General features: G+C 46.7%; 1 protein-coding gene across 2 annotated transcripts in view; it reads left to right on the forward strand.

Annotated features, from left to right (window-relative positions):
• The window catches only part of DPP6 (dipeptidyl peptidase like 6), a 778,185-nt gene that overhangs the window by 579,421 nt on the left and 171,419 nt on the right, over positions 1 to 27,345 (forward strand). The gene's annotated exons all lie outside the window — the stretch shown is intronic.

Raw genomic sequence — 27,345 nt, forward strand, 5'->3', positions numbered from 1 at the left:
TGAATAGAAATGCAGTTGACTTTTTATATTGATTTCATATCCCTCAGCCTTGCTAAACTCATTTAATTCCAAAAATTTATTTGTGATTTCTTTGGATTAAGGATTTAGGTAATCCTATCCTCTCCAAATGCTGACAAATTTATTTCTTCCTTTTTCACCCTGCTCTGTCTGCTTCCCTTATCTGTCTTGCTGTGCTGTCCAAGGCCAAGTGGTATAAAATGGTAATTGTGGGACTCTGATCCTTGTCTTGTTTTTGATCATAAAGGAAATGCTTACAGGTTTTCACCATTTAGTGTGAAGCTGCCACAGACTTATTTGGTAGATGCCCTTGACCAGTTTAAGGAAAGTCATTTCCATTTCTAGTTTGCGCTGAGGTTTTGTTTATTTCTTTGTTTTATTTTAGTTTTTTGTTGTTGCTATTGTGGTTTGTGTTCGTTATCTTGAATGGATTTTGAGCTTTGAAATGTGTTTTCTGCATCTACTGAGGTGATCCATGTGGCTTTTCTCCTTTAATCTGTCAGTGTAGTACTGTATAGATCAACAGAAAACCACCTTATGTTAGTAGGATAAATCCAATTAGATAAATCCAACTTTCTTATACGCATACATATTTTGCTTGGTTTTTTAAACCAACATTTTCTTTACAATTTTTGCATCTACGTTCATGAGTAAAACTGATCTACTAGTATGGTAAATACATTATTGAGTTAAGCTTAAATCACTTTATTAAAATGGTACTTAGGTACAGACGCAGAGCTCGGTATAAACTTACATAACATATATATATATAATTTACCAATTAACTTCAACAAATCTGTAAAATCAACAAATTTAAAAGGAGCAATACCAGTTTATGTTGCTGGTGATTATAGCACTGACTCTTCCTGCCTTTTCTTTTTCACACCTGTGTTACCCTATGCCATGTTATGAGTCAATTTCCTGTGACTTTTCTTTATTTGACCCCCTGAGAAACCTTCTTTGGAACAACAGAGCATGATATTATTGTTGCTTTGCTTGGCAGAGTTGTAGTACTTACACATCAAATTCACTTTTATTCTTTTCTCACAACAACTCAAGTAGTGTCACTTGACTCTAATGTGCTTGTAAACATAAAGTCAGGAATTAAAAGTAGATGAGGACTTCCCTGGTGGTGCAGTGGTTAAGAATCTGCCTGCCGATGCAGGGGACATGGGTTCGAGCCCTCATCCGGGAAGATCCCACATGCCACGGAGCAACTAAGCCTGTGCACCACAACTACTGAGCCTGCGCTCTAGAGCCTGCGAGCAATGACTACGGAAGCCCGCGTGCCTAGACCCCGTGCTCCACAACAAGAGAAGCCACCACAATGAGAAGTCCGTGCACCACAATGAAGAGTAGCCCCCGCTCGACACAACTGGAGAAAGCCCACGCGCAGCAACGAAGACCCAACGCAGCCAAAAATAAATTTAATTAATTGATTTTTTAAAAAGATGCTAAGACATCGTTGATAGTCATCTGGGAGGTCTAGAATATGGCATTAATTTTATTAAGATTCTCATCAAAATGAACATATGAAACTTAAAAATCTTTTAAAAGCATCTGTGTACTCAGCCTCCTAGGTTATTGTCACTTACTTGATATCCATCCAGAAGGAACCATCAGTGAGATTCGTTAGGCTGCTTTCCATTAGGAACAGCATAGATGATAAATGAAACAGTAGAACCTCCGTGAACAGTGAGCAGTATTTTAGATAAATCCTTGTGCCCTGGGCGGACTCCTCCAAGACCAGACACGTAGACACCACAGCTTTTCATACTGACTTTCGGTAATTTCTCCATCATGAACTTCAAAGAAAAGTGAGCTGGGGCTTCCCTGGTGGCACAGTGGTTAAGAATCCGCCTGCTAATTCAGGAGACACAGGTTCGAGCCCTGCTCCAGGAAGATCCCACATGTCGCAGAGCAACTAAGCCCGTGCACCACAACTACTGAGTCTGCGCTCTAGCACCCGTGAGCCACAGCTACTGAGCCCGCATGCCACAACTACTGAAGCCCGTGCGCCTAGAGCCTGTGCTCTGCAACAAGGGAAGCCACCGTGATGAGAAGCCCGTGCACCACAACGAAGAGTAGCCCCTGCTCGCTGCAACTAGAGAAAGCCTGCGTGCAGCAACAAAGACCCAACTCAGCCAAAAATAAATATATTTATTTAAAAAAAAAAGTGAGGGCTTCCCTGGTGGCGCAGTGGTTGAGAGTCTGCCTGCCAATGCAGGGGACATGGGTTCGTGACCCGGTCTGGGGGGATCCTGCATGCCGCGGAGCGGCTGGGCCCGTGGGCTGCGGTCGCTGGGCCTGCGCGTCTGGAGCCTGTGCTCCGCAACGGGAGAGGCCACAACAGTGAGAGGCCCGCATACCGAAAAAAAAAAAAAAAAAGAGCTGTGTCCGTGGACCCACAGTGCTCTCTGTTTTCTGTATATGTGCAGCTGTCTCAGCCTGAGGGAAGAGGAGAAATGGTCCAGCCGGCTGGGACTAGTTCCCTCCAAATGGGCCCCTCCCGATTCTGAGGCACCAGAAGGGCCTGATTTCCTTCCCAGTCAGCCTCTGCATGTATCTTACAGACAGGCCAGTGGTTATTTCTCCTTTACAGCTGCTCATTTTAACCGGACCTGCAGTAAGTGAAAATGTTGAGGACAGAAAAAAAAAAACCCTGGTTTCATTTGCTCTGATCTCTTTTCCCTCATGATAATGTCCATAAGCCCCATTCATTCAATGGTGTTTGAGCACCTTCTGTTTGCCAGGCAACCCACAGCCTTAAGGACCACCAGCTGCTATGTGTTCCCTGATGGCTCCACCATCCTGTTTACACCAAATAGATAAAGCAAGGCTGGTAAAGCCAGGAACATCTTTCACTGTTTTGCTTCATAATACGCCATCTTAGTTGGGCAGAAACGACCTGGGAGAAGCAACTTTAAAGTGTTTTGATGCAACTCAAACACCTTCCTAAGATTGTTTTTCTCCACACTAGCTATGTGGAATTCCTTAACGTTATGGAGCAAAGTGGTGAGCGTTTGGTGGATGGTCTGGGGCAGGATTGTAGGTGCTGCATGGAGAGAGAGCTTAGGAAGATTGAAGTATCAATAGGTAGTAAGGAAATTATTCCATTTTCAATTCTCCTTCAAACTTTGGCTCATAGACCAGGAGAAAGTCTTTGACAGCCCCTAATACCTCCTAATCTCCCTTTGTAACAAAGAGAGCTACACCTCAGGTCCAGGTCTTTAAGTAGACCTGGACAGAACTAGAAATAATGTTTTGTTGGCGTTTATGCTTACCACCTCTTCACTGCTAAGCATATTGGTGTTCCCTTTACACTAGGGAGACAAAATGTCCCTTGTAAATGAAACCTGTTTACATCTAAAGGGAAATGGTTGGAAAAAATATCATAAATAATAGTACTAGTGGTGCTGAAATCAAAATCCAAAAACATCATGGAGGTGGTTGGCGGTTAAGCAGACTTTGGGAGCCACTCCTATGGCGAAAAGAGCAGAGTTTAGAAGCAGCCCAAGCTGGACTGAAACCTAGCCCGCTACTCACAGGAGTGTATGATTTTAATGACCCCTCAGAGCCTCGGTTTTCTCATCTGTAAATAGGGTAGAAAGGCCGCCAGGGATGCCATGAAGGTTACTTAAACAACTAAAGTACAGCCTTCCTTGATTGAGTAAATGTTAGTTCCCTTTCTTGGCCACTGATGTGGAAGGAGAAATCTAATAGCATCTTGAATCTGAGCCAAAGATATAATTTTTGCTCAACTGATGAGAAAATTATAAAATGGAAAAACATAGACTTTGGAGCCAGGCGACCCTATTAGCTTTTTTGACCTTAAGTCAGTTTCCTCATCCATGAAACGAGGATCATTAAGATGCCTATTTTGCATGATTATTGGGAGAACCTGGGGTAATATATAATCAAATCACGTAGTAGTAACCACACAAAGTGCATAGAAGGCAATAAATAATGGCTCTTGTTATGGTCCAGATTAGGGGGTTGCCACGACTTCCCTTCCTCGTTGGAACCACCTTTGTCTTTCAGGTTGTATCCTCATGTGTATAAAACATTTTCCAGCATTTGGAGGGAAATCATTTAATAAATGTCTGGGGTCAAGAAGCACCAAGATGTATAGGAGTCGTTCTCCCGGGCTTTGGGAATTGGGGTTTTTTTCAAAGATCACTTACGTGATTTAGGTGTCTGCGCAGATTCTAAATAGAGACGCACTCACCTCATTAATTAGAGGTTCAAGGTGTTGAAAGCACATCTACTCACCACCCTTTTCTCCTTGTGCCACTTTTATTTGAAAACTGTTATCTCTATTTTTCTACTGACAGTCACATTCTGCCTTTCAAGAGGTCTTTTTTAGGATTAAAGGGTGGTAATTTGGCTCCTCTAAAAGGAATTTTTATAAGGTGATAGCCTCTAAACTTAATGTGGGTTGGAGTACAGATCTTCCTTGACTTAACGATGGCGTTATGTCCCGATTAACCCATTGTAAATTGAAAATATCCTAAGCTGAAAAATGCATTTAATACCCTAACCTACCACACATCACAGCTTAGCCAGCCCACCTTAAACATTCTCAGAGCACTTCCAGTGGCCTATAGGTGGGCAAAATCCTCTAACACAAAGCCTGTTTTTTGTTGTTTGTTTGTTCATTTGTTTTTTTGCGGTACGCGGGCCTCTCACTGTTGTGGCTTCTCCCGCTGCGGAGCATAGGCTCCGGACAAAGCCTGTTTTATAATCAAGTGTTGACTATCTTGTGTATTTTATTGGACTCTGTACTGAAGGTGGAAAGCAGGATGGCCATCTGGGTCTGGAATGGTTGTCAGGGTATGGTGGTTCTCCACCCCCCACCCCACCCCCTGCCTGCGACCGCAGGGCTGACTGCAGCTGCCCTGCATCACGGGAGAGAGAGGATCAGACCACACAGCACTGCCTGGGAAAAGAGCAAATTCCAGAATTCCAAGTACAGCGTCTGCTGAGTGCATATCGCTTCACACCATCATGAAACTGAAAAATCATAAGCAGAACCATCATGGGTCAGGGGCTGCCTGCACAGCTGTTCCCTTGGGGTTACTGTCATGCGCTCGTTCCCAATAAGGGAAAGCAGTGTGATGCTGCCCTGGAGGAGGACCCTCCTGACGGTGGTTCTGCTAAATCTTCAAGTCCCCGTTTCCATAACTCCTAGTGATAGTTTGCAGCTTGTGTCTCCTGAAATCTAAGGAGTTTGAAATTTTGCTTTATAAATTAACATTTTCATTTGCTACCATTTTGGAGTGCACTGATTTTCCAGAAGTGCTAATTACCAAGCTCACCGCCGAAGATTGGCTGCACGTTAAAATATTCCATCCTATGCTCCCCGCTGAGTTCAGCGCTGTCCTCAAGCAGCAGAGCCAGCCTCCACGTGGGTGGGAGGCCCTGGCGGGCGCAGCCCCTTCTGAACCCGGCAGAGCCCAAAGCAGTTATGCCACATCTGTCTCTAAGTGTGTCCTTTGGTGCGAAACCCAACATGTGACATCAGATAACTAAAGCCTCTCCAGACACCCCCTCTGCCCCCAGCTCCAGGCCAAGCTTCTGTCATGGTACCTGTCACAGTCCTGTGGCTCCTTGTGAGTCTAGAAGGCCCTGGAAGGTTCTGGCTGAGCCTGAGCAAAAACAGAGGGGCTCCCCTAAAGCACCATCCCTGGTGTCATCATAATAGATGTACATAGACATGCATGAAGGCTCGTATGTGGATGCGTGTAGCTGTATAAGAAGATACGCGAGTTGGGGATTTATATACATGACTTTTCTCATTGATCATCCCAGAAATTTTCAACCCATGATATAAATAATGGAGATCAGCTGAGCCCTCCCAACCAGTTATGAGTCACCTGAACCCTGGGTGACAGGCCATCCCGGTGTTTGTGGGGCGTTCAGTGCTAACACTGGGGCAGTCCGGACAAGCAGGGAGCCTGCTCACCTGCTAGCCACCCCCAAGGGGCATTGGTACCCCTCCCCTCGGCCCACAGTCATCTCCTCCTCCCTTTCCCCAAGCACATGCCTACACACGATCCTGTCCAACTACATCACCTCGTGGATTAGATCAATTAATTCACCTTTCCCCGCCTGCTCCCAATATGCCTGAAACACTGAGATTTGCCGCCTCGGACAGATTTCAAAAGGCAGCTCCTGTTTTGTCATTAAAACGTGCCTGGGTCGGTGGCCGGCGAGTGACAGTTGGAGAGAGGTGGGAGGGGGCCCAGACCCCACCCACTGTCCCCCCACTCTCTGTGTGCAGCTGCGGTCTGAGAGGCTGGTGCCCACTGAGGGATTACGCGAGGGCCACGTGTGGCCCATGGCCCGGTGCAGCGCCTGCCGCTCAGCCTCCAGGAGCTGAGAGGGCTGGTGGGGCCCCAGGCCAGGAGCGAAGAGCTCACACGGCTCAGACTCCTAGCATAAGCCCTGTGCTTGCCGGAGCTGTGCCAGTGTTTGTACAAGATAAAGGAAAAAGCAGGGACATTACTGTGGCAGAAAGGAGATTAATATTTGGACAAGACATATACACATGACATAATCTAGGAAAGTTATTACAGAATTTTAGAAGCTAAAGAGTCTTAAGTCCTCTGTTTTTTAAGACAGGGAATTGTGCTTAGTGGTTGCTACAATTGGCATTCATGAATTAGAGGAAGCGAGATGAAGGTAGTCATAGAAGGCTTCCTGAAAGAGGCGGAGTAGACTTGGGCTTTGCAGAGCAGGACAGGAAGGCATTGTTATGGACTGAATGTTTGTGTCCCCCAGATTCAAATATGGACACCCTTATCCCCAGTGTGGTGGTATTAGGAGGAGGGCTTTGGGGGTTGTTAGGTCATGAGGGTGGAGCCCCCATGAATGGGATTCATGCCCTTATAGAAGAACCACGAGAGAGGTGATTTCTCTCTCTGCCACTTGAGGACACAGCAAGAGGGACACCCTGTGTGAACCAGGAGGAGAGTCCTCACCAGAACCCGACCCTGCTGGCACCCTGATCTTGGACTTCCAGCCTCCAGAGCTGTGAGCTATAAATGTTTGCTGTTTAAGTGGCCCAGTCTGTGGTGTTCTGTTGTAGCAGCCCGAGCTGCTGAGACAGGCTTTGGAGAAGACGGCGCGGTAGAGGCCTCAAAGCAGGGTGTCAGCGGCGATGCTCTGAGTGGATGGGGCATCTCTGGCCATGAGGTTTTTGGCCTGGCTCTAAGCGATTGACCCTGAGATGCGTGGCCTCGGTGACTGAGTTTCCTACACACGTTTCTTTAATACCAATTACAGAGGATACTGTGCGAGTGTCAGAGGGAGCAGCCTGGTCCAGAGGCCCGCAGAGCCAGATCCTGGAGCCGGCAGCCTGGGCCAAACCTCAGCTCACGCCTGTCACGTTGGGCAAATCACTTAAACTCCCTGCGTGTCATCTTCCTCCAGCTGGGGATCAAAGCGGCACCGCCCATGGGCTTATAGGAGGATGTAACTAAAAATCCCTGTGATGCCACATTCATGTTTTTTTTTTTTCCTGGCCACACAGCGCGGCATGCGGGATCTTAGTTCCCCACCCAGGGATTGAAGCTGTGCCCCCTGCATTGAGAGCTCAGAGTGTTAACCACTGGGCCGCCAGGGACGTCCCAGTGTTTGTTTAATGAAAGAGCTGTGGCCAGTGATGTGGGGCGAGCAGCCTGGGGACTCTCACCAGGCAGGTGACAGGAGAATGACTGGGACCAGCACACATGGGGTCAATCCCAGGGCCGCCCTGAGGGTCAGAGTCACGTTTGCATGTCAGCCCAGAGGGAGGTCTGCAGGGGGAAGGGCCGAGCCAGGCCTGAGGGCCCCAGCAGGACAGCAGAGCCTTGCCCAGAGGGAGGGGGGGTGGGGGACATGGTGTTGGCTTCCAGAAGGTTCCTGACTCCTGCGCTCATCACTGGGTCTCACGTGATGGCTCCACTGAGGGCTTCGGATCCCAGTATTTAGGAACTAGAGGGGATATGAATGTAGAATGTCGACTGCGAACAGGGACCTTCCCAAGTGCTCTGCACAGACACGCAAAGTCACCTAATGGGTGAGAAAGTTAGTCTGGGGCATCTGGCGGGTGGTGGAGCCGGCCCTGAGTCCAGGCTGCCCCCCTCGGGAGATGTACGTACCCCTCACCTCCTGCCACAAACACTCGTGTGGCCACTGGCAGCTCAGTGCTCTCCCCAGCCCCTGCTCAGCCTTTCCCCAGCCAGAGGCCTCCAGAGACGTGTGTGGCATCTGAGAGTCAGAGCCTGCATAGGGGCTGGCTCTGGTGCTTCCACCGCAATGGAAGGGCAGAAATGCCTGGCACAGGCTCAGGGTTGCCCTGGCTGGTCCCTCCAGCCGCAGTCCCAGGCGTCGGAGGATGGGACCAGACGCTGAGGTCAGCCACAGCGGTGGGAAGACGCTGAGGTCTCTTTGGCATCAGTGACTTAGGTGCCCAATTAGGGCTGGTCCTGGAACAGCAAAGCCTCGATGCCCCAGGGCTTGAGATGCTCACTGTGTCTTCTCTGTGTCTCTGGAATGTTTACTGCTTTTAATATGAATTATCCATTGACATAGGGACTCATTTCAGACAGAGGCAGCGATGTAGGAATCAGTGAGTGACAGGGGTGGTGTCGAAAGTGAAAGCACGGCCTCTCTGAGGTCCTAGGACCGCAGGCTGGGATTCTGTGCCCTGCTGGCTCCCTGGCCGCTGTGTGCACCCAGCTGGTATGGTGAATGCTTGTTTCCAGCCCCTTTCCCATCATATATGACACCCCTTGGCGGTTAATATGCTGGCGTGTTCATTATTTTATCCCCAGTTCCCAGTACTGGTGCCAGGCTCATTTTAGGTAGTTGATTAATTTTTATTATTTATTTTCTCATTGTAAAAATAATACAAACTATAGAAAGTAAAAAATACAAAAAGTAGGAGAAAAAACTTCTTGTAAAAGGACCAATAGATCCAGTATCCATAGACAATTACTATTAATATTTTAGTGTGTTCTCTTAACCTTGTTTCCAAGAATAGAAACACTTATAGTTATAATAATTATAGTTATAATAATTATTGTTAATTATGTTATATTAATTAGTTTTATATGTCCCAACTTTATGCCTAGTGTGATTCAGTTAGCATTTTATACAACTAAATACTTGTTCTAAACATAATTTTTAACAGTTACATAATAGTTCATTGAATGGATTTACAAAAATTAAGTCATTTTCCTGTTGGACATCTAGACTATTTATAAAATTCAGTACTACAGTGGACGCAGTGGAATATCTTTGCACCTAAAATGATGAGGAATTACTGAGTCAAAAAAATGAACACTTTTTTTTGCCAATTGTTATTCTTTTTTTTTTAACGTCTTTATTAGAGTATAATTGCTTTACAATGGTATGTTAGTTTCTGCTTTATAACAAAGCGAATCAGTTATACATACACATATATCCCCATATCTCTTCCCTCTTGCGTCTCCCTCCCTCCCACCCTCCCTATCCCACCCCTCTAGGTGGTCACAAAGCACCGAGATGATCTCCCTGTGCTATGCGGCTGCTTCCCACTAGCTAGCTATTTTACGTTTGGTAGTGTATATATGTCCATGCCACTCTCTCACTTTGTCACAGCTTACCCATCCCCCTCCACATATCCTCAAGTCCATTCTCTAGTAGGTCTATGTCTTTATTCCTGTCTTACCCCTAGGTTCTTCATGACCTTTTTATTTTATTTTTTTCTTAGATTCCATGTATATGTGTTAGCATACAGTATATGTTTTTCTCTCTGTGACTTACTTCACTCTGTATGACAGACTCTCAGTCCATCCACCTCACTACAAATAATTCAATTTTGTTTTTTATGGCTAATGTTCCATAGTATATATGTGCCACATCTTCTTTATCCATTCATCCCATGATGGACACTTAGGTTGCTTCCATTTCCTGGCTATTGTAAATAGAGCTGCAGTGAACATTGTGGTACATGACTCTTTTTGAATTATGGTTTTCTCAGGGTATATGCCCAGTAGTCGGATTGCTGGGTCGTATGGTAGTTCTATTTTTAGTTTTTTAAGGAACCTCATACTGTTCTCCATAGTAGCTGAATCAATTTACATTCCCACCAGCAGTGTAAGAGTGTTCTCTTTTCTCCACGTCCTCTCCAGCATTTATTGTTTCTAGATTTTTTGATGATGGCCATTCTGACGGGTGTGAGGTGGTACCTCATTGTAGTTTTGATTTGCATTTCTCTAACGATTAGTGATGCTGAGCATTCTTTCATGTGTTTGCTGGCAATCTGTATATCTTCTTTGGAGAAATGTCTATTTAGGTCTTCTGCGCATTTTTGGATTGGGTTGTTCGTTTTTTTGTTATTGAGCTCCATGAGCTGCCTGTAAATTTTGGAGATTAATCCTTTATCAGTTGCTTCATTTGCAAATATTTTCTCCCATTCTGAGGGTTGCTTTTCATCTTGTTTATGGTTTCCTTTGCTGTGCAAAAGCTTTGAAGTTTCATTAGGTCCCATTTGTTTATTTTTGTTTTTATTTCCATTTCTCTAGGAGGTGCAAAAAGGATCTTGCTGTGATTTATGTCATAGAGTGTTCTGCCTATGTTTTCCTCTAAGAGTTTGATAGTCTCTGGCCTTACATTTAGATCTTTAATCCATTTTGAGCTTATTTTTGTGTATGGTGTTAGGCAGTGTCCTAATCTCATACTTTTACATGTAGCTGTCCAGTTTTCCCAGCACCACTTATTGAAGAGGCTGTCTTTTCTCCACTGTATATTCTTGCCTCCTTTATCAAAGTAAGGTGGCAATATGTGCGTGGGTTTATCTCTGGGCGTTCTATCCTGTTCCATTGATCTATCTTTCTGTTTTTGTGCCAGTACCATACTGTCTTGATTACTGTAGCTTTGTAATATGGTCTGAAGTCAGGGACCCTGATTCCTCCAGCTCCATTTTTCGTTCTCAAGGTTGCTTTGGCTATTCGGGGTCTTTTGTGTTTCCATACAAATTGTGAAATATTTTGTTCTAGTTCTGTGAAAAATGCCAGTGGTAGTTTGATAGGGATTGCATTGAATCTGTAGATTGCTTTGTATAGTAGAGTCACTTTCACAATGTTGACTCTCCAATCCAAGAACGTGGTATATCTCTCCATCTATTTGTATCATCTTTCTTTCATCAGTGTCTTATAATTTTCTGCACACAGGTCTTTTCTCTCCTTAGGTAGGTTTATTCCTAGATATTTTATTCTTTTTGTTGCAGTGGTAAATGGGAGTGTTTTCTTAATTTCATTTTCAGATTTTTCATCATTAGTGTATAGGAATGCCAGAGATTTCTGTGCATTAATTTTGTATCCTGCTACTTTACCAAATTCATTGATTAGCTCTAGCAGTTTTCTGGTAGCATCTTTGGGATTCTCTGTGTATCGTATCATGTCATCTGCAAACAGTGACAGCTTTACTTCTTCTTTTCCAATTTGGATTCCTTTTATTTCCTTTTCTTCTCTGATTGCTGTGGCTAAAATTTCCAAAACTATGTTGAATAATAGTGGGGAGAGTGGGCAACCATATCTTGTTCCTGATCTTAGTGGAAATGGTTTCAGTTTTTCACCACTGAGGATGATGTTGGCTGTGGCTTTGTCATATATGTCCTTTAATATGTTGAGGAAAGTTCCCTCTATGCCTACTTTCTGCAGGGTTTTTATCATAAATGGGTGTTGAATTTTGTCTAAAGCTTTCTCTGCATCTATTGAGATGATCATATGGTTTTTCTCCTTCGATTTGTTAATATGGTGTATCACGTTGATTGATTTGCGTATATTGAAGAATCCTTGCATTCCTGGAATAAACCCCACTTGATCATGGTTTATGATCCTTTTAATGTGCTGTTGGATTCTTTTTGCTAGTATTTTGTTGAGGATTTTTGCATCTATGTTCATCAGTGATACTGGCCTGTAGTTTTCTTTCTTTGTGACATCTTTTTCTGGTTTTGGTATCAGGGTGATTGTGGACTCGTAGAATGAGTTTGGGAATCTTCCTCCCTCTGCTATATTTTGGAAGAGTTTGGGAAGGATAGGTGTTAGCTCTTCTCTAAATGTTTGATAGAATTCACCTGTGAAGCCATCTGGTCCTGGGCTTTTGTTTGTTGGAAGATTTTTAATCACAGCCTCAATTTCAGTACTTGTGATTGGTCTGTTCATATTTTCTATTTCTTCGTGGTTCACTCTTGGCAGGTTGTGCATTTCTAAGAATTTGTCCATTTCTTCCAGGTTGTCCATTTTATTGGCATAGAGTTGCTTGTAGTAATCTCTCATGATCTTTTGTACTTCTGTAGTGTCAGTTGTTACTTCTCCTTTTTCATTTCTAATTCTATTGATTTGAGTCTTCTCCCTTTTTTCTTGAGGAGTATGGCTAATGGTTTATCAATTTTGTTTATCTTCTCAAAGAACCAGCTTTTAGTTTTATTGATCTTTGCTATTGTTTCCTTCATTTCTTTTTCATTTATTTCTGGTCTGATCTTTATGATTTCTTTCCTTCTGCTAACTTTGGGGGTTTTTTGTTCTTCTTTCTCTAATCGCTTTAGGTGCAAGGTTAGGTTGTTTATTTGAGATGTTTCCTGTTTCTTAAGGTAGGATTGTATTGCTATAATCTTCCCTCTGAGAACTGCTTTTGCTGCATCCCATAGGTTTTGGGTCGTCGTGTCTCCATTGTCATTTGTTTCTAGGTATTTTTTTATTTCCTCTTTGATTTCTTCAGTGATCACTTCGTTATTAAGTAGTGTATTGTTCAGCCTCCATGTGTTTGTATTTTTTACAGATCTTTTCCTGAATTGATACCTAGTCTCATAGCGTTGTTGTCGGAAAAGATACTTGATGCAATTTCAATTTTCTTAAATTTACCATGGCTTGATTTGTGACCCAAGATATGATCTGTCCTGGAGAATGTCCCATGAGCACTTGAGAAAAATGTGTATTCTGTTGTTTTTGGATTGAATGTCCTATAAATATCAATTAAGTCCATCTTGTTTAATGTATCATCTAAAGCTTCTGTTTCCTTATTTATTTTCATTTTGGATGATCTGTCCATTGGTGAAGGTGGGGTGTTAAAGTCCCCTACTATGAATGTGTTACTGTCGATTTCCCCTTTTATGGCTGTTAGTATTTGCCTTATGTGTTGAGGTGCTCCTATGTTGGATGCATAAATATTTACAATTGTTATATCTTCTTGGATTGATCCCTTGATCATTATGTAGTGTCCTTCTTTGTCTCTTGTAATAGTCTTTATTTTAAAGTCTATTTTGTCTGATATGAGAATTGCTACTCCAGCTTTCTTTTGATTTCCATTTGCATGGAATATCTTTTTCCATCCCCTCACTTTCAGTCTGTATGTGTCCTTAGGTCTGTAGTAGGTCTCTTGTGGACAGCATATATACGGGTCTTGTTTTTGTATTCATTCAGCCAGTCTGTGTCTTTGGGTGGGGGCATTTAATCCATTTACTTTTAAGGTAATTACCTATATGTATGTTCCTATTCCCATTTTCTTAATTGTTTTGGGTTTGTTATTGTAGGTCTTTTCCTTCTCTTGTGTTTCTTGCCTAGAGAAGTTCCTTTAGCATTTGTTGTAAAGCTGGTTTGGTGGTGCTGAACTCTCTCAGCTTTTGCTTGTCTGTAAAGGTTTTAATTTCTCCATCAAATCTGAATGAGATCCTTGCTGGGTAGAGTAATCGTGGTTGTAGGTTTTTCTCCTTTATCACTTTAACTATGTCCTGCCACTCCCTTCTGGCTTGCAGAGTTTCTGCCAAAAGATCAGCTGTTAACCTTATGGGGATTCCCTGTGTGCTACTTGTTGTTTTTCCCTTGCTGCTTTTAATATTTGTTCTTTGTATTTAATTTTTGATAGTTTGATTAATATGTGTCTTGGCGTGTTTCTCCTTGGATTTATCCTGTATGGGACTCTCTGTGCTTCCGGGACTCTCTGTGCTTCCTGGACTTGATTAACGATTTCCTTTCCCATGTTAGGGAAGTTTTCAACTCTAATCTCTTCAAATATCTTCTCAGTCCCTTTCTTTTTCTCTTCTTCTTCTGGAACCCCTATAATTCGAATGTTGGTGTGTTTAATGTTGGCCCAGAGGTCTCTGAGACTGTCCTCAGTTCTTTTCATTCTTTTTTCTTTATTCTGCTCTGCAGTAGTTATTTCCACTATTTTATCTTCCAGGTCACTTATCCGTTCTTCTGCCTCAGTTATTCTGCTATTGATCCCATCTAGGGTGTTTTTCATTTCATTTATTGTGTTGTTCATCATTGCTTTTTCCTCTTTAGTTCTTCTAGGTCCTTGTGAAATGTTTCTTGCATTTTCTCTGTTCTAAGATTTGGATTATCTTTACTATCATTATTCTGAATTCTTTTTCAGGTAGACTGCCTATTTCCTCTTCATTTGTTAGGTCTGGTGGGTTTTTATCTTGCTCCTTCATCTGCTGTGTGTTTTCTGTCTTCTCATTTTGCTTATCTTACTGTGCTTGGGGTCTCCTTTTTGCAGGCTGCACGTTCGTAGTTCTTGTTGTTTTTGGTGTCTGTTGCCAGTGGCTAAAGTTGGTTCAGTGGGTTGTGTAGGCTTCCTGGTGGAGGGGACTAGTGGCTCTGTTCTGGTGGATGAGGCTGGATCTTGTCTTTCTGGTGGGCAGGTCCACGTCTGGTGGTGTGTTTTGGGGTGTCTGTTGCCTTATTACGATTTTAGACAGCCTCTGTGCTAATGAGTGGGGTTGTGTTCCTGTCTTACTAGTTGTTTGGCATAGGGTGTCCAGCACTGTAGCTTGCTGGTCATTGAGTGGAGCTTGATCTTGGTGTTGAGATGGAGATCTCTGGGAGATTTTTGCCGTTTGATATTACGTGGAGCTGGGAGGTCTTTTGAGGACCAGTGTCCTGAAGTTGGCTCTCCCACCTCAGAGGCACAGCACTGACTCCTGGCTGTATCACCAAGAGCCTGTCCTCCACCCGGCTCAGAATAAGAGGGAGAAAATGTAGAACGAAAGAAAGAGAGAGAGAGAGAGAGAGAGGGAGGGAGGGAGGGAGGGAGGAAGGAAGAAGATAAAATAAAATAAAATAATTATAATAAAAAATAATTATTAAGAAAAAAAACTTTTAAGTTAAAAAAAAAAAAAGGACAGACAGAACCCTAGGACAAATGATGAAAGCAAAGCTATACAGACAAAATCTCACACAGAAGCATACACATGTGGAGCTTTAATCTGCTGCTCCTGAGGCTGCTGGGAGAGATTTCCCTTTCTCTTCTTTGTTCGCACAGCTCCCGGGGTTCAGCTTTGGATGTGGCCCCGCCTCTGTGTGTAGGTCACCTGAGGGCGTCTGTCCTTCGCTCAGAGAGGACGGGGTTAAAGGAGCAGCTGATTCGGGGGCTCTGGCTCACTAAAGCTGGGGGGATGGAGGGGCACGGATGCCGGGCGAGCCTGCGGCGGCAGAGGCCGGCGTGACGTTGCATCAGCCTGAGGCGCGCCGTACATTCTCTTGGGGAAGTTGTCCCTGGATCCCGGGACCCTGGCAGTGGCGGGAAGGGGGATGTGGAGAGTGACCTGTGCTCGCACACAGGCTTCTTGGTGGCGGCAGCGGCAGCCTTAGCGTCCCATGTCCGTCTCTGGCGTCCGTGCTGGTAGCCGTGTCTCGCGCCCATCTCTGGAACTCCTTTAAGCAGCGCTCTTAATCCCCTCTCCTCGCGCACCAGGAAACAAAGAGGCAAGAAAAAGTCTCTTGTCTCTTCAGTAGCTGCAGTCTTTTCCCGGACTCCCTCCCAGCCAGCCGTGGCGCACTAACCCCCTGCAGGCTGTGTTCACGCCGCCAACCCCAGTCCTCTCCCTGGGATCCGACCGAAGCGCGAGCCTCAACTCCCAGCCCCCACCCATCCCGGCAGGTGAGTAGACAAGCCTCTCGGGCTGGTGAGTGCCGGTCGGCACCGATCCTCTGTGCGTCTTTCTGCTTTGCCCTCTGCACCCCTGTGGCTTCGCCCTGCTCTGCGGCGCTGAAGCTCCCCCTTCCGCCACCCGCAGTCTCCATCCGCGAAGGGGCTTCTAGTGTGTGGAAACCTTTCCTCCTTCATGGCTCCCTCCCAGTGGTGCAGGTCCCGTCCCTCTTCCATTGTCTCTGTTTATTCTTTTTTCTTTTGCCCTACTCAGGTATGTGGGGAGTTTCTTGCCTTTTGGGAGGTCTGAGGTTTTCTGCCAGCATTCAGTAGGTGTTCTGTAGGAGTTGTCCCGTGTGTAGATGTACTTCTGATGTGTCTGTGGGGAGGAAGGTGATCTCCGCGTCTTACTCTTCCACCATCTTCCCCCTCTCCTCGGCAATTGATATTCTTAATTGAAGTATTGAACACTTTTTTAAGGCACTTGATATACATTTACAAATTGTTTCCTGTGTGGTTAATCGGTCATATATTTACTGCATTAAGCATCAGGCTGTATCATTAAAAAAAATATTGCTGCTTCTACGAATTTTCAAAACTCTTTGCTAATGTAATTCAGTTGCATTGCTCTTTAAATCAGCATGTATTTAATTATATCCCATAGTTGATTAAATTAATATGTATTTAGTAGTTGATAATTTTCTATAAATTAATACCCATGGTATCTTTCTTGTGAATTTTCTGGTTTTATTCTGGGTCCATTCATCTTTTATTGTCTCAGTGTGTAAATAATAGAAAAGATCACTGACGAGAGTGTGACAGGTAGCAGAAATCATCTTTAAGGACTTCACAGTGTAGCCCGGAGCCAGTCCCAGCAGAACCACGGCAAATGTCTCCTGAGCATAAATGCCAAGGATGGTGGGCTTCCGAGCTGGACTGTCTTTGATACCCACTCCACCCTCTGGGGAGATGCTGGGGAGCAGTAACAAGCTGGGAGGTGAAGAGCCAAAAGAAAGAGGAGTTTCAAAGACCGCGAATAATCTACAGACCAGATAATGAGCCCCTAGCGGCTGAAGAGAGGTCGGGTGTTTATCACATCATCTTGGAGAATGAAGTCCTAAGACCAGTCACCTGGGCAACATTGGAGGGAATGTGTCTGAGAGGGCTGAGCTGGCATGTCTGGGATGGTGTTAGTGGCTTCAGTGTGCCCTCAGAGCAAACACTGCACACTTCAAGTACCTGGTACAATCCAGGTGGTCCAACCAGGAAGGTCCAAATGATGTTTCAGTGGTAGCATTGCTGGCCTTATATTTGGACTGTATACAAAAAAGCCTGGAAACTTACCAAGAAATAAATGGATTTTTTCAGCCCCTTAGGAAGATACTGGAAAATTCATTCACTTCTTTGGAGTCAGAAGACTGTGTTTGGCAACCAATGAGGCTTGAATTTAACTGTGGTATAAAAAGATTGAGAGAGCGCCTCGGACTGATTTCTGCCAGTCAGTACATTTGTCATTTCTCTCAATGCTTTTAGAGAGTTTTCAGGCCCACTCCCACGAAGGCCCAGCGGTCCAGCCATTCTCACCAGCAGAGTTGCTCAGGATTGATCATGATTTTCAGCTGGAAGAAGCAGCAAATTGCAGTGTGCGTCAGAGTCACCGGAGGGCCCGCTGAAACTCATTTGGTCTGGGGAGGGTCCTGATTCTCACGACAGGATTCTTGCGGTTCCTAAATGCTGTTGGTGCTGCTGGCGCTGGAATCGCGGGCATGTGGGTTAAGCATTTCGTTTCTAATTCTGTCACTAAGTAGCTCTGTGACCTTGGGTGAAAGCTTCGCTTCTCTGAGCCTGCTCCTCAGTTCTACAAAGTAGCAGGGTGTCCAGACAATGAGAGGCCACAGGTCACGGACTCCGGGGTTAGGCTGCCTCAGCCCAAATCCTGGCTCTTCCAGCAGACAAGGTGCATCATCTTGGGCTGGTGTCCAGGGCAGAAAGTGGCTCTCACGGGCAGCCCCGAGCCACAGGACGCGGGCGAGGGACGGCTTCAAACTAGGCAAACGGGGAGTGGAGATTTCCGCGCAGTGCTCAGCCACAACATCCAGGCGTAGAACAGAAGCAGATATTCTCCTAAGTCGGGTAACCCACTAAATCCAGTCGTCCTTTTGTTGGTACAATAAGCGTGTTGCCACAGAGCAGCTGTCGCTGTGCTAGTGGTTACAGCACATCTGAGGATTACTTTCGGCTCAGCCCAGGAGGCAGTGCCCCGTGGAGAGAGGTGGGGCTCTCCGGGGGTTGCCACGCGGCCTGAAAGCCCCTTTGTGTGGCTTTGAAGTTGCCTTCCCCCCAGACCCTCTAAAGAAAGGCACCTCGTTCAGTGGTTAACGCTGATCCCAGGCGGTGGACTATTCCATGGCATTTCCTGGTGACACTGATAGTGCCCGTCCCCATGGAGCAGGGAACTGGGCTGCCTGAGGGACGGGACGGCCCCGTCCAGGCGCTGCCGTGGACAGCGCAGGCTCTCAGGCAGGGGTTGTGGTGCCAGCTAAAGACACAAGAGGGAAGGACAAGTAGGCAGCCGTGACGCGCAGAGGCAGATTCCATGGTGGTTCAAGTTCATTCAGGGTTGACGAGCTGTTTTCATAGTAAGAGTAACTGCTGCTCGTCCCACCCCCAGCCTGAGACTCTCCCGGGGCCATGCCACTTGATTGTCCTGTTCCCCATGTCTAGGTGGGCTCATGGCTTCCCCCCGTGCCCTGCCTCCAGGGATTCCCGGGGGCACTGCCGTCCATCCACCTGCCTGTGTCAGACCAGGAGACTCCTTCACACCTGCCTTCCCTTGGCCTGTGTCCAGGCAGCACAGCGCTCTGGGAACCCACACCTATCGCTGCAGTCCCGCCATTGGGCCAACACAGCCCAAGCCTCCACTGTCCCTCTGGACCATCCCCCGGGACCCCTTGCCCTCTGCCCCGCCCCCTACACAGCAACAGAATGTCATGGAAAACACAGCACCATCTTCTCACTCGCTCTCTTAAAACAGCCAACGACCATGATGCCACCAAAGCTCCCCAGGTGCTCCGCTGCTCTTAGAAGGAAGCGCAGTCGTGAACGTGGCCTGTGGGACCTGCACGGCTCCCCGGCCCCTTTTCCAGCCTCACCCCCGACACTGCCTGCCTTGACCTGGCCCCCCGGCCCTTCATTCCACATGGGCCGCCCCATTTGCTCAGACGGACAGAGGCCTTTCTCCCCTGTGATGCCCTGTGCCCCTCCTTCCCCCGACGGCTGCTGCCCACCCTCCACGTCATCCCAGCTCAGAAGCCATTTTCAGGGGCGACCCCGAGCCCAGGCCAGATGGGGGCCCTGTCACCTGGCCTTATAGCACTTGGCCCTCCCAGCACTTATCCTGACCGGGCTGTCCGTGGGCAGCCCCGCAGCTCAGAGGCCCTCAGGGAGAAGAGAGAGCTTGGAAGGTGCTCGCACCCGTTCTCAGGCCAGGCACCCGCTCACTGCTTCCCTGCTGCGACCCCGCCCTGAGGTCCTGGGTGTGTTAGGAGCCTCACATCTCTGTGGTCGAGATGAAATTGCTCAGCTCCCGTATCACAGGGGACACTGAATACGGCCGTCGACTCCTCAGGAGCATAATTTCACTTAGGGACTTTTTCCTCGGCGTTGAAAAAATAACATCTCTGAACTCTCCAAGTTAAAATGTGGGCTCATCAAGTGAGAGGGATCCTGAGAGCTTTTTCTCGGTGGGTGACTCTGAAAAGGAAGCTTTTCCTTGACCATTTAAGGACTACACTGAGGGGAGGGTCTTTATGGTGATGTTTCAGGTGTTTCTTCTTGATTTTGGTTGACATTTGAAAGGATGAAAAATGTGAGTACCTTCTGACAAGAAGAATGGTTTTAGATTATGCACAGGACTTTCTCTTTCTTGGCACTGAACTCCGCTTTTGGGCGTTAAATCCTGCATTAGTTTGCTGCATCAAAATGTGATGTAATGTCTTCCACTGATTTTTGGTGGAAAGGGCGGAGGGGCAGTATTGACATGAGAAGCTGGAAGAGCCCTGCTGTTAGCACGGTGTCCTCGTAGCAGGGATCCAGCGGGCCGACGATGCTTATGTTAATAGTGCATTTCCTTCAAGTGTGCTTTATAACCCTCAAGGTTTCTCCAGCAAAATTGTCTCCTTTCATCCTCCCAATAGCACCACAAGGCTGGCACGGCAGGTGTGATTATCTCTATTTATGGGTGGCAAAATCCAGCGGCAGAACAGCAAGTGAATTTTGCCACGTCCCACCTCTGCCTGGGCAGGAACCAACCTGAGAGCCAAGTGTGCTGAATTTCAGGCGATGGATTAACTGGGGAAATGACACGTGGACACAATAGACTCGGGAGTCTTGGCCACCTGCACAGGTCAGATGAGAGCTTACTGAGCAGCTGCTCAGCACCCTGCCCGGCTGATCGGAGGTGTGCACACGCCTGTTTGTGGGGTTGGTGTGATGCTCCCAAACTGGATAAGGACCGCCGAGAATCTGGAAAACCCTCCTTGATCAACTTGATCAACAGCGTTGCCATCCCCCCATCATTGCATTTTCCAGGCACAGTTACAAACTAGAATAATGGAAGTTCTCTTCCTTGCCCAGTTGAGCAGTAGAATGGCCAAAACAGGGAATGGGAGAGCAAAACAGAGAAAGGAAAGAATTTATTTAATCTACAAATTGGTCAGTTCCTGAAACTGAGCGTTGAGTAATCGGAGAGTGATTCTCAGCACCTTCACGTGTTGACGTGGGAAAACGCATGTGTCTGCACACATACACGTGTGTTATTCCCCTTTAGTTCAGAGGCTGCAGCTTCCACCGTCATCAGGTTCTGTAGATACGGTTTGGAAAGGCCAATTACACTTTGTTTCCAGCAGTCTTCCTCACATTATCTACACAGGAAAAGTCTCCTTTGCTGTGGCTTGCTGCCCACTTCTTGTGAGCGCGCAGCCAGTCTCCGCCCCCACTGGGAGAGCACACAGCGTTCTTAGCAACTTTGGGTGTTGTTCAGTCTGATAGTTTGGTAAACAAAATATTCCCGTTGTAATAAGATTCCTTTCTGTTCTTCACGAATATAAGGGCTTCTGTATGATCAGTACTCTGTGTGGTTCTCTGATCGGCGTGTCCCTGTCCTCCACCCATTTTTTTAATTGCACAATGAATATGATTCCTGATTTCTGTGCATAGGGGTTTATCCTAGGGAGATGTCAGAGGTGCAGTGAAGTACAAAGACGCACACAAGAGCGTTTTTATTGTAATAAAAAAGAGAATAGATGTCAAACAATAGGGACATAATTGAATAAACTACGGTATATCTCCTAAAAGGCATGTCTCACCGACATGGAAAAACATTTCTGATGTAGATTCTAAAACAGTGTGCAAACCCGTGTATGTTATATGACTTTAGTTTTATTAAAACTATGTTTTATACCCCACCGACCAACACACACATTCTCTCTCTCTCTCTCTCTCTCTCTCTCTCTCTCTCTCTCTCTCTCATCTAGGAGGGAATAAAATACAAGAAAGTGTATTTTAATAGTCATATTTTGTGTATGTGTGTGGTTTGTAGGGTTGTGACATTTTAACTTTCTCCCGTATTTTCTATAATAATGGTGAATGTGCAGAGTCAGGGTTTGGTGGCTTTTGTTACCCTGTTTTCCACCTTCATAGTCAGCCGAACTGATGTGTGATCTCCAACCAGCTAGTTTGCTTTTCAAAAAAATGCCCAGCGCTGTTTTACTGCTCCCTCCTTTTAGTGTTGGTAAATATCCCTTCTTGTAATTGTTCCACACTAACTTTACTCTGGTAATGACTCAGAAGTCCCACCATCACCCGGTTTCTCCTGACGTGAACCCAGGGAAGAGGGGCCATTCTCGGAGCCTGATGGCTGCTGGAAAACACCCACAGCGGGGGGCGAGGGGGGTCTCATGTCCACCAAGCAGATGTGCTGACTCGCAAGCCCACAGAGGCCACGCTTGGCACCAGCTGGACTCAGAAGGGTGTAGACAGGAGCCGTTGGCTGGCAGATGGTCTCGGGGGCACCTCCCCCACAGCGTTCCACACAGCCACCCACCTGACAGCTGTGTAGCAGTGTCTTCTCCCCGTACCCCCGCCGGTGACAGCTCAGTAAATGGGACCCCTGTGGGTGGGTGTGGAATCCCTGCCAGGTGCCCAGAGGGAAGTGCCCGGTGACGGGAATCATGCACTCGAGGAGGTCACGGTGATGGCTTCCTCCCAGAGTTTACGGTTCTCCTCGACCAGTTGCAACGTACCAGAAATGGCATCACCTACCATTAGAGCCCATATCCACCCTTACCAGGTGTCCAGGGCAATAGAAACAGAAAGTTACCTGAAGGTCAATTTCTATGCAGGGGAAACCGGCCATTAAGTTCTGAAGGCAGGAGGGTTTCCCAATCTGTTAGTCACAGTTGGTAATTCTGACCTTCTGTTATGTGGCCTGTTGATGAAACCATTCAGGGGACCAGAGGTGACATAGCACACCCAGAAATTAAAGCCACGTGGACACACGAACCTGATGGGCACCGGCCTCCCGAAGACATACCGACCTCTCCGTCAACAGTTTGCTTCTTCACCAGAGTCTGCCGAAAGATGTGTTGACCGGGTGGCAAGGTTTAGAGACAGAATTTCCATGTTCTGGTGACATGGCTTACCTGTGTGCCGTGTTCCAGTAATGTCAGTTAACTGTGCAGTGTTTCCAGTGGGATTAGAATGACCTACAACAGAGACGATCCCAGTTGCTGTGCAAATACATCGCTTCCTTATGACCACTGCTGAACCAATGGGCGCTACCGTGACCACCCAAGCTGTTCTGTTTCACACTATAAGTTAAGCTTAATGTCATATATGACGGGATCGTTCATCCTCGTTTACTGTGGAAGTGTTAGTAAAATTGTGCCTGGTCAGGAAATGGGGTAACCCAAAAGAGGAAGTAGAAAGCCAGGGGAAAAGCAATTAGTAAGTAGTGACCACTACCGGGGTGTGTTCTCGAGATCAGGACGGTCGCTCTACCGTGTCAGTTAAAGAAACCTAGGCTGACATGATAACTGGGGGTTTTAGCTGAAATATAGAGAATCTGTTTTCCCCCTTGATAGTAGCATGTTGGGTTCGCTATGAATGTTGAATTTTGCCTTCATGATAAATAGTTCTCCTTGCGAATACCAGTGTAGTAATAGCATCACTAATTAATTTGCTAAACGTCTTTTCCTGATCTCGGACGCTCATAAGACCTTTGGGTTCAACAATGTTAATTAAGTATGGAGGAAACCTTAGGGACTGTCCAGTCAACCTCGTATTTTGTAGTGAAGGACATGAGATTCAGTGAGGTTAAGTAACCTGCTCAGACCTGGACAACTAGTTGTCTCAACTAGAATTTAGGTTTCGACTTCAAGTCCAGCATTCTCTAATTTATAATTCCACCGGAGCTGTGCTGCTCTCTTTTAGTCAAGCACTGAGCTGTTCAATATGTTTTCCTCTGGGCCTTGTTTGTCCAGAACTAAAAGCTAAGTTGTGCCGAATTATGGTACTTATCCCATTCCTGATTCCTGAGATAATGAGCTCCCCCTTTAGCTCCGTGTGTCTTTGAGCTGAGCTTTATCATAAGCACCCTGTGAAAATGTGGGTATTCTTCCTGGTCTAGCTCAGGTGTCACCTCCCGCATGAAGTCTCTCCTGATCTCTCCAGACAGAACAAACCTTTATAATGATGATAGTAACCACAACAAGAATAAGTGTTATTGGGGTTTCCCTGGTGGCGCAGTGGTTGAGAGTCCGCCTGCCGATGCAGGGGACGCAGGTTCGTGCCCCGGTCCGGGAAGATCCCACATGCTGCGGCTGGGCCCGTGAGCCATGGCTGCTGAGCCTGCGCGTCCGGAGCCTGTGCTCCGCAACGGGAGAGGCCACAACAGTGAGAGGCCCGCGTACCGCAAAAAAAAAAAAAAGGTGTTACTGAGCCCTTACTTTGTGCTGGGCAGTGTTCTCAGTGCTCTGAAGTTGTCAGTTCACCCAGCCTCATAGCCACCCTAAGACTGAGTTCTGCATTGATCTGTATTGACAGACAAAGAAACTGAGGCAACTAGGAGTCCAGCACTGGCTCAGGTCCTGCGGCAGGTCCGCTGTGCTCCCAGAGCACACGGTGCAGACGCCTTTGCAGGGCCTGGAGTGGGCTGAGGTGTGTAGGACCCAGACTCCCATTTGTAGATGTGAACATCTTCAAAGCAAAGCGCACTGTTCCTTAGAGCTTGTTTCCTTTTGTTTTCCTTCCATTAAAAATAAAGCCAAGGGACTTCCCTGGTGGCACAGTGGTTGAGAATCTGCCTGCTAATGCAGGGGGCACAGGTTCGAGCCCTGGTCTGGGAGGATCCCACATGCCGCGGAGCAACTAGGCCCGTGAGCCACAACTACTGAGCCTGCGCATCTGGAGCCTGTGCTCCGCAACAAGAGAGGCCGCGATAGTGAGAGGCCCGCGCACCACGATGAAGAGTGGCCCCCGCTTGCCACAACTAGAGAAAGCCCTCACACAGAAACGAAGACCCAACACAGCAAAAATAAATAAATAAATTACTAAACTCCTACCCCCAACATCTTCTTTAAAAAATAAAATAAAGTCAAGATGAAAAGGGATTTAATATCTATCGTAGCAAATTTTACTTCTTCAGAATATTGTCTATGGTCCGATTTGATTCAAAAATTTATTGTAGGCTTAGGACGCATAAAAAGTTGAAATTTCATAATACATCTTACCCTTAGGCAAACTCGTAAGAACAGCTACTGAAATTAAATGAGGATGTGTACTTGTGTCTAGATGTTTTCCAGCTCATTTCTGGTTGAAGTGAATCTTTGAAGAGGCAAGAGGCCTGAGCAGGAAGCTAATACTTGATAGAGCTTTCAGCTCCAGGCTTCCATGACAACGATCTATGGGAACTGCCCTTTCTGCATCTTCAGTTTAAAATGTCAATATTTACGCTGTTTCCTACACTTGCAAAATACCCTTTCTCACTGGTCTCTTAAATGACACTGACAGTATTTTTTTTAGAATTTCTTTAAAAAAAAATCTGATTGAGTCCTGTTCTTGGTCCACAAAGCTCAGTTTCCACAGACATTGGATATTTGCATCATGTGCTTAGGTCCTTGTGGGGGTAGCAGGCAAAGAATTTAGATACAGAAAACACAGGGCAGAATTGAGCAGTGCCTGGAGAATGGGCTAATTTATACTTTAAGAGCTTTGGGAGACATTAGATTTGTCCTGGGCCACTGCTTCATAGATTTGGTTGCACACTGGAATCGCCCAGGGTGTTTCTTTAAAATACTGGTGCCAGGGGACATCCCTGGTGGCTCAGTGGTTAAGACTCCGAGCTCCCAGGCTTCCCTGGTGGCACAGTGGTCGAGAGTCCGCCTGCCGATGCAGAGGACATGGGTTCGTGCTCCGGTCTGAGAAGATCCCACATGCCGCGGAGCGGCTGGGCCCGTGAGCCATGGCCGCTGAGCCTGCGCATCCGGAGCCTGTGCTCTGCAACGGGAGAGGCCACAACAGTGAGAGGCCTGCGTACCGCAAAAAAAAAAAAAAAAAAAAAAGACTCTGAGCTCCCAATGCAGGGGGCCCGGGTTCGATCCCTGGTCAGGGAACTATGCATGCCGCAACTAAGGAGCCCACAAGCCACAACTAAGGAGCCTGCCTGCCGCAACTAAGACCCAGCGCAACCAAATAAATAAATACTTTAAAAAATAAAAAAAATAAAATACTCATGCCAGGGTCCCACCCCTAGATCCTAACCATTGGGCCGGGCTCTTGGACCTGACTGTAGGATATGTCAGACCTCGTCAGATCATCGTAATACACATCAGAATTCGAGAGCCACTGACCTAACCCACCCTCCCCCTGGCCCCAGGGCATTTGGGGCTGACCTAAGGTCAGAACTGTAGCATCTTCCAGGGCACCCCAGGCTGCACATGGGCCACCCAGTTGCTCCAGGGAACGGCTGGGGAACCACTTTGTCTCCTCCTGCAACTTCAGTCCCCACGCCCAGGGCATCCCCCCACTGTCCCTGGCTGGTCCACCTCTGTCTGTCTCCACCATCCCCCCCCACAGCTGACAGGCTGACTCCTGCCCTGCCTTCTCATCTGCATGGGCCTGGGCTCGCCCACAGAAGACTTGCTTCTAGCCATGTTGCTCCCCTTCTCGAGCTTCTGCCAAGGGCTTCCTGCTGCCTCTGGGGTTCTGTAGCCCACGGACGGACCCTTGGGGGCTGGCACCCGCCTCTTCCCCACCCCCTGGGCTTCCACTCCTGCTGCCCCTCCCCCTCACGCCTGGCGCTCTTGTCCAGCTCCCCAGGCCCACGCCTGCCTCTGGTTCTCTCTCACACTGTTACCTCCGTGTAGCCTAATTTCTCAGCCCCCCTTTCTTCATCCTGCTTGCCATTCAGATCTCAGCCTAAAGCCCAGTTTCTCAGAATCCTGACACCTGCCACAGCACGGGTGAACCTTGAGGACGTTATGCTCAGTGAAATAAGCCAGACACAGAAGGACACATGCTGTGTGGTTCCCGTCACACAAGGTCCCTGGAGTCGTCAGATTCCTGGACCCAGAAAGCAAAAGGGTGGGGGCCGGGGGTGGGGGAGGGGGATGAGGAATCAGTGTTTAATGGGGACAGAGTTTGAATTTTGCAGGATGAAGAGAGTCCAGGAGATGATGGTGGTGATGGTTGCACATCAGTGTGAATGCACTTAAGGCCACTGAACTGTACACTTAAACGTGGTCAAGGTGGCAAATTTTGTGTCATGTATGTTTTATCACAATAAGAAAACTTTTTTCCAGTCACTTTCTCAGGGACTCCTTGCCTGCCTTTGGCCTAAGTTAGTAGTACTGTTACGTGTTCCCAGAGCTCTTTAGAACATTTTCCTGTTAAAGTTTGTCTTCTTTACTGGATTGTGAGTAAAGGCACATGATACGTCCCACCTCATTCATCCCTGTGCTCTCCCATGATTGGCACAGAGTTGGTGCCCACTAAGTAACTTTTCATAAATGTTGAGTGAATAATCACAGATTTCAAGCTTCCCAGCCCACCAGTCACAATTCCTAGGAAAAATACAGTTGCTAAGATAGTCAAAGCCATTTGATGTTAACATACCCAAGAGTATCAGACAGATTGTCTGGTCATGGTAAATGATAACATTGGGTGAACTCTGTGGAGTTTGAGTCTCCAGTTGACCTTAAATGTAGATGATTTTGGAGGTGGGTGAGTTCCAAAGGGTCCCGAGACTACGTCTGTTCTGTCAGATAAATGCAAAGGAAAACGCGGACCACATTGCTGGTTTGGGATTTTTAAAGAATACCCTATTTGTAAGCACTTCCTTGATTAACGCTGTGTTTTTTCTCTTTGCAA

This window comes from Phocoena phocoena, chromosome 9, assembly GCF_963924675.1.
Source record: "Phocoena phocoena chromosome 9, mPhoPho1.1, whole genome shotgun sequence".
NCBI lineage: Eukaryota > Metazoa > Chordata > Mammalia > Artiodactyla > Phocoenidae > Phocoena > Phocoena phocoena.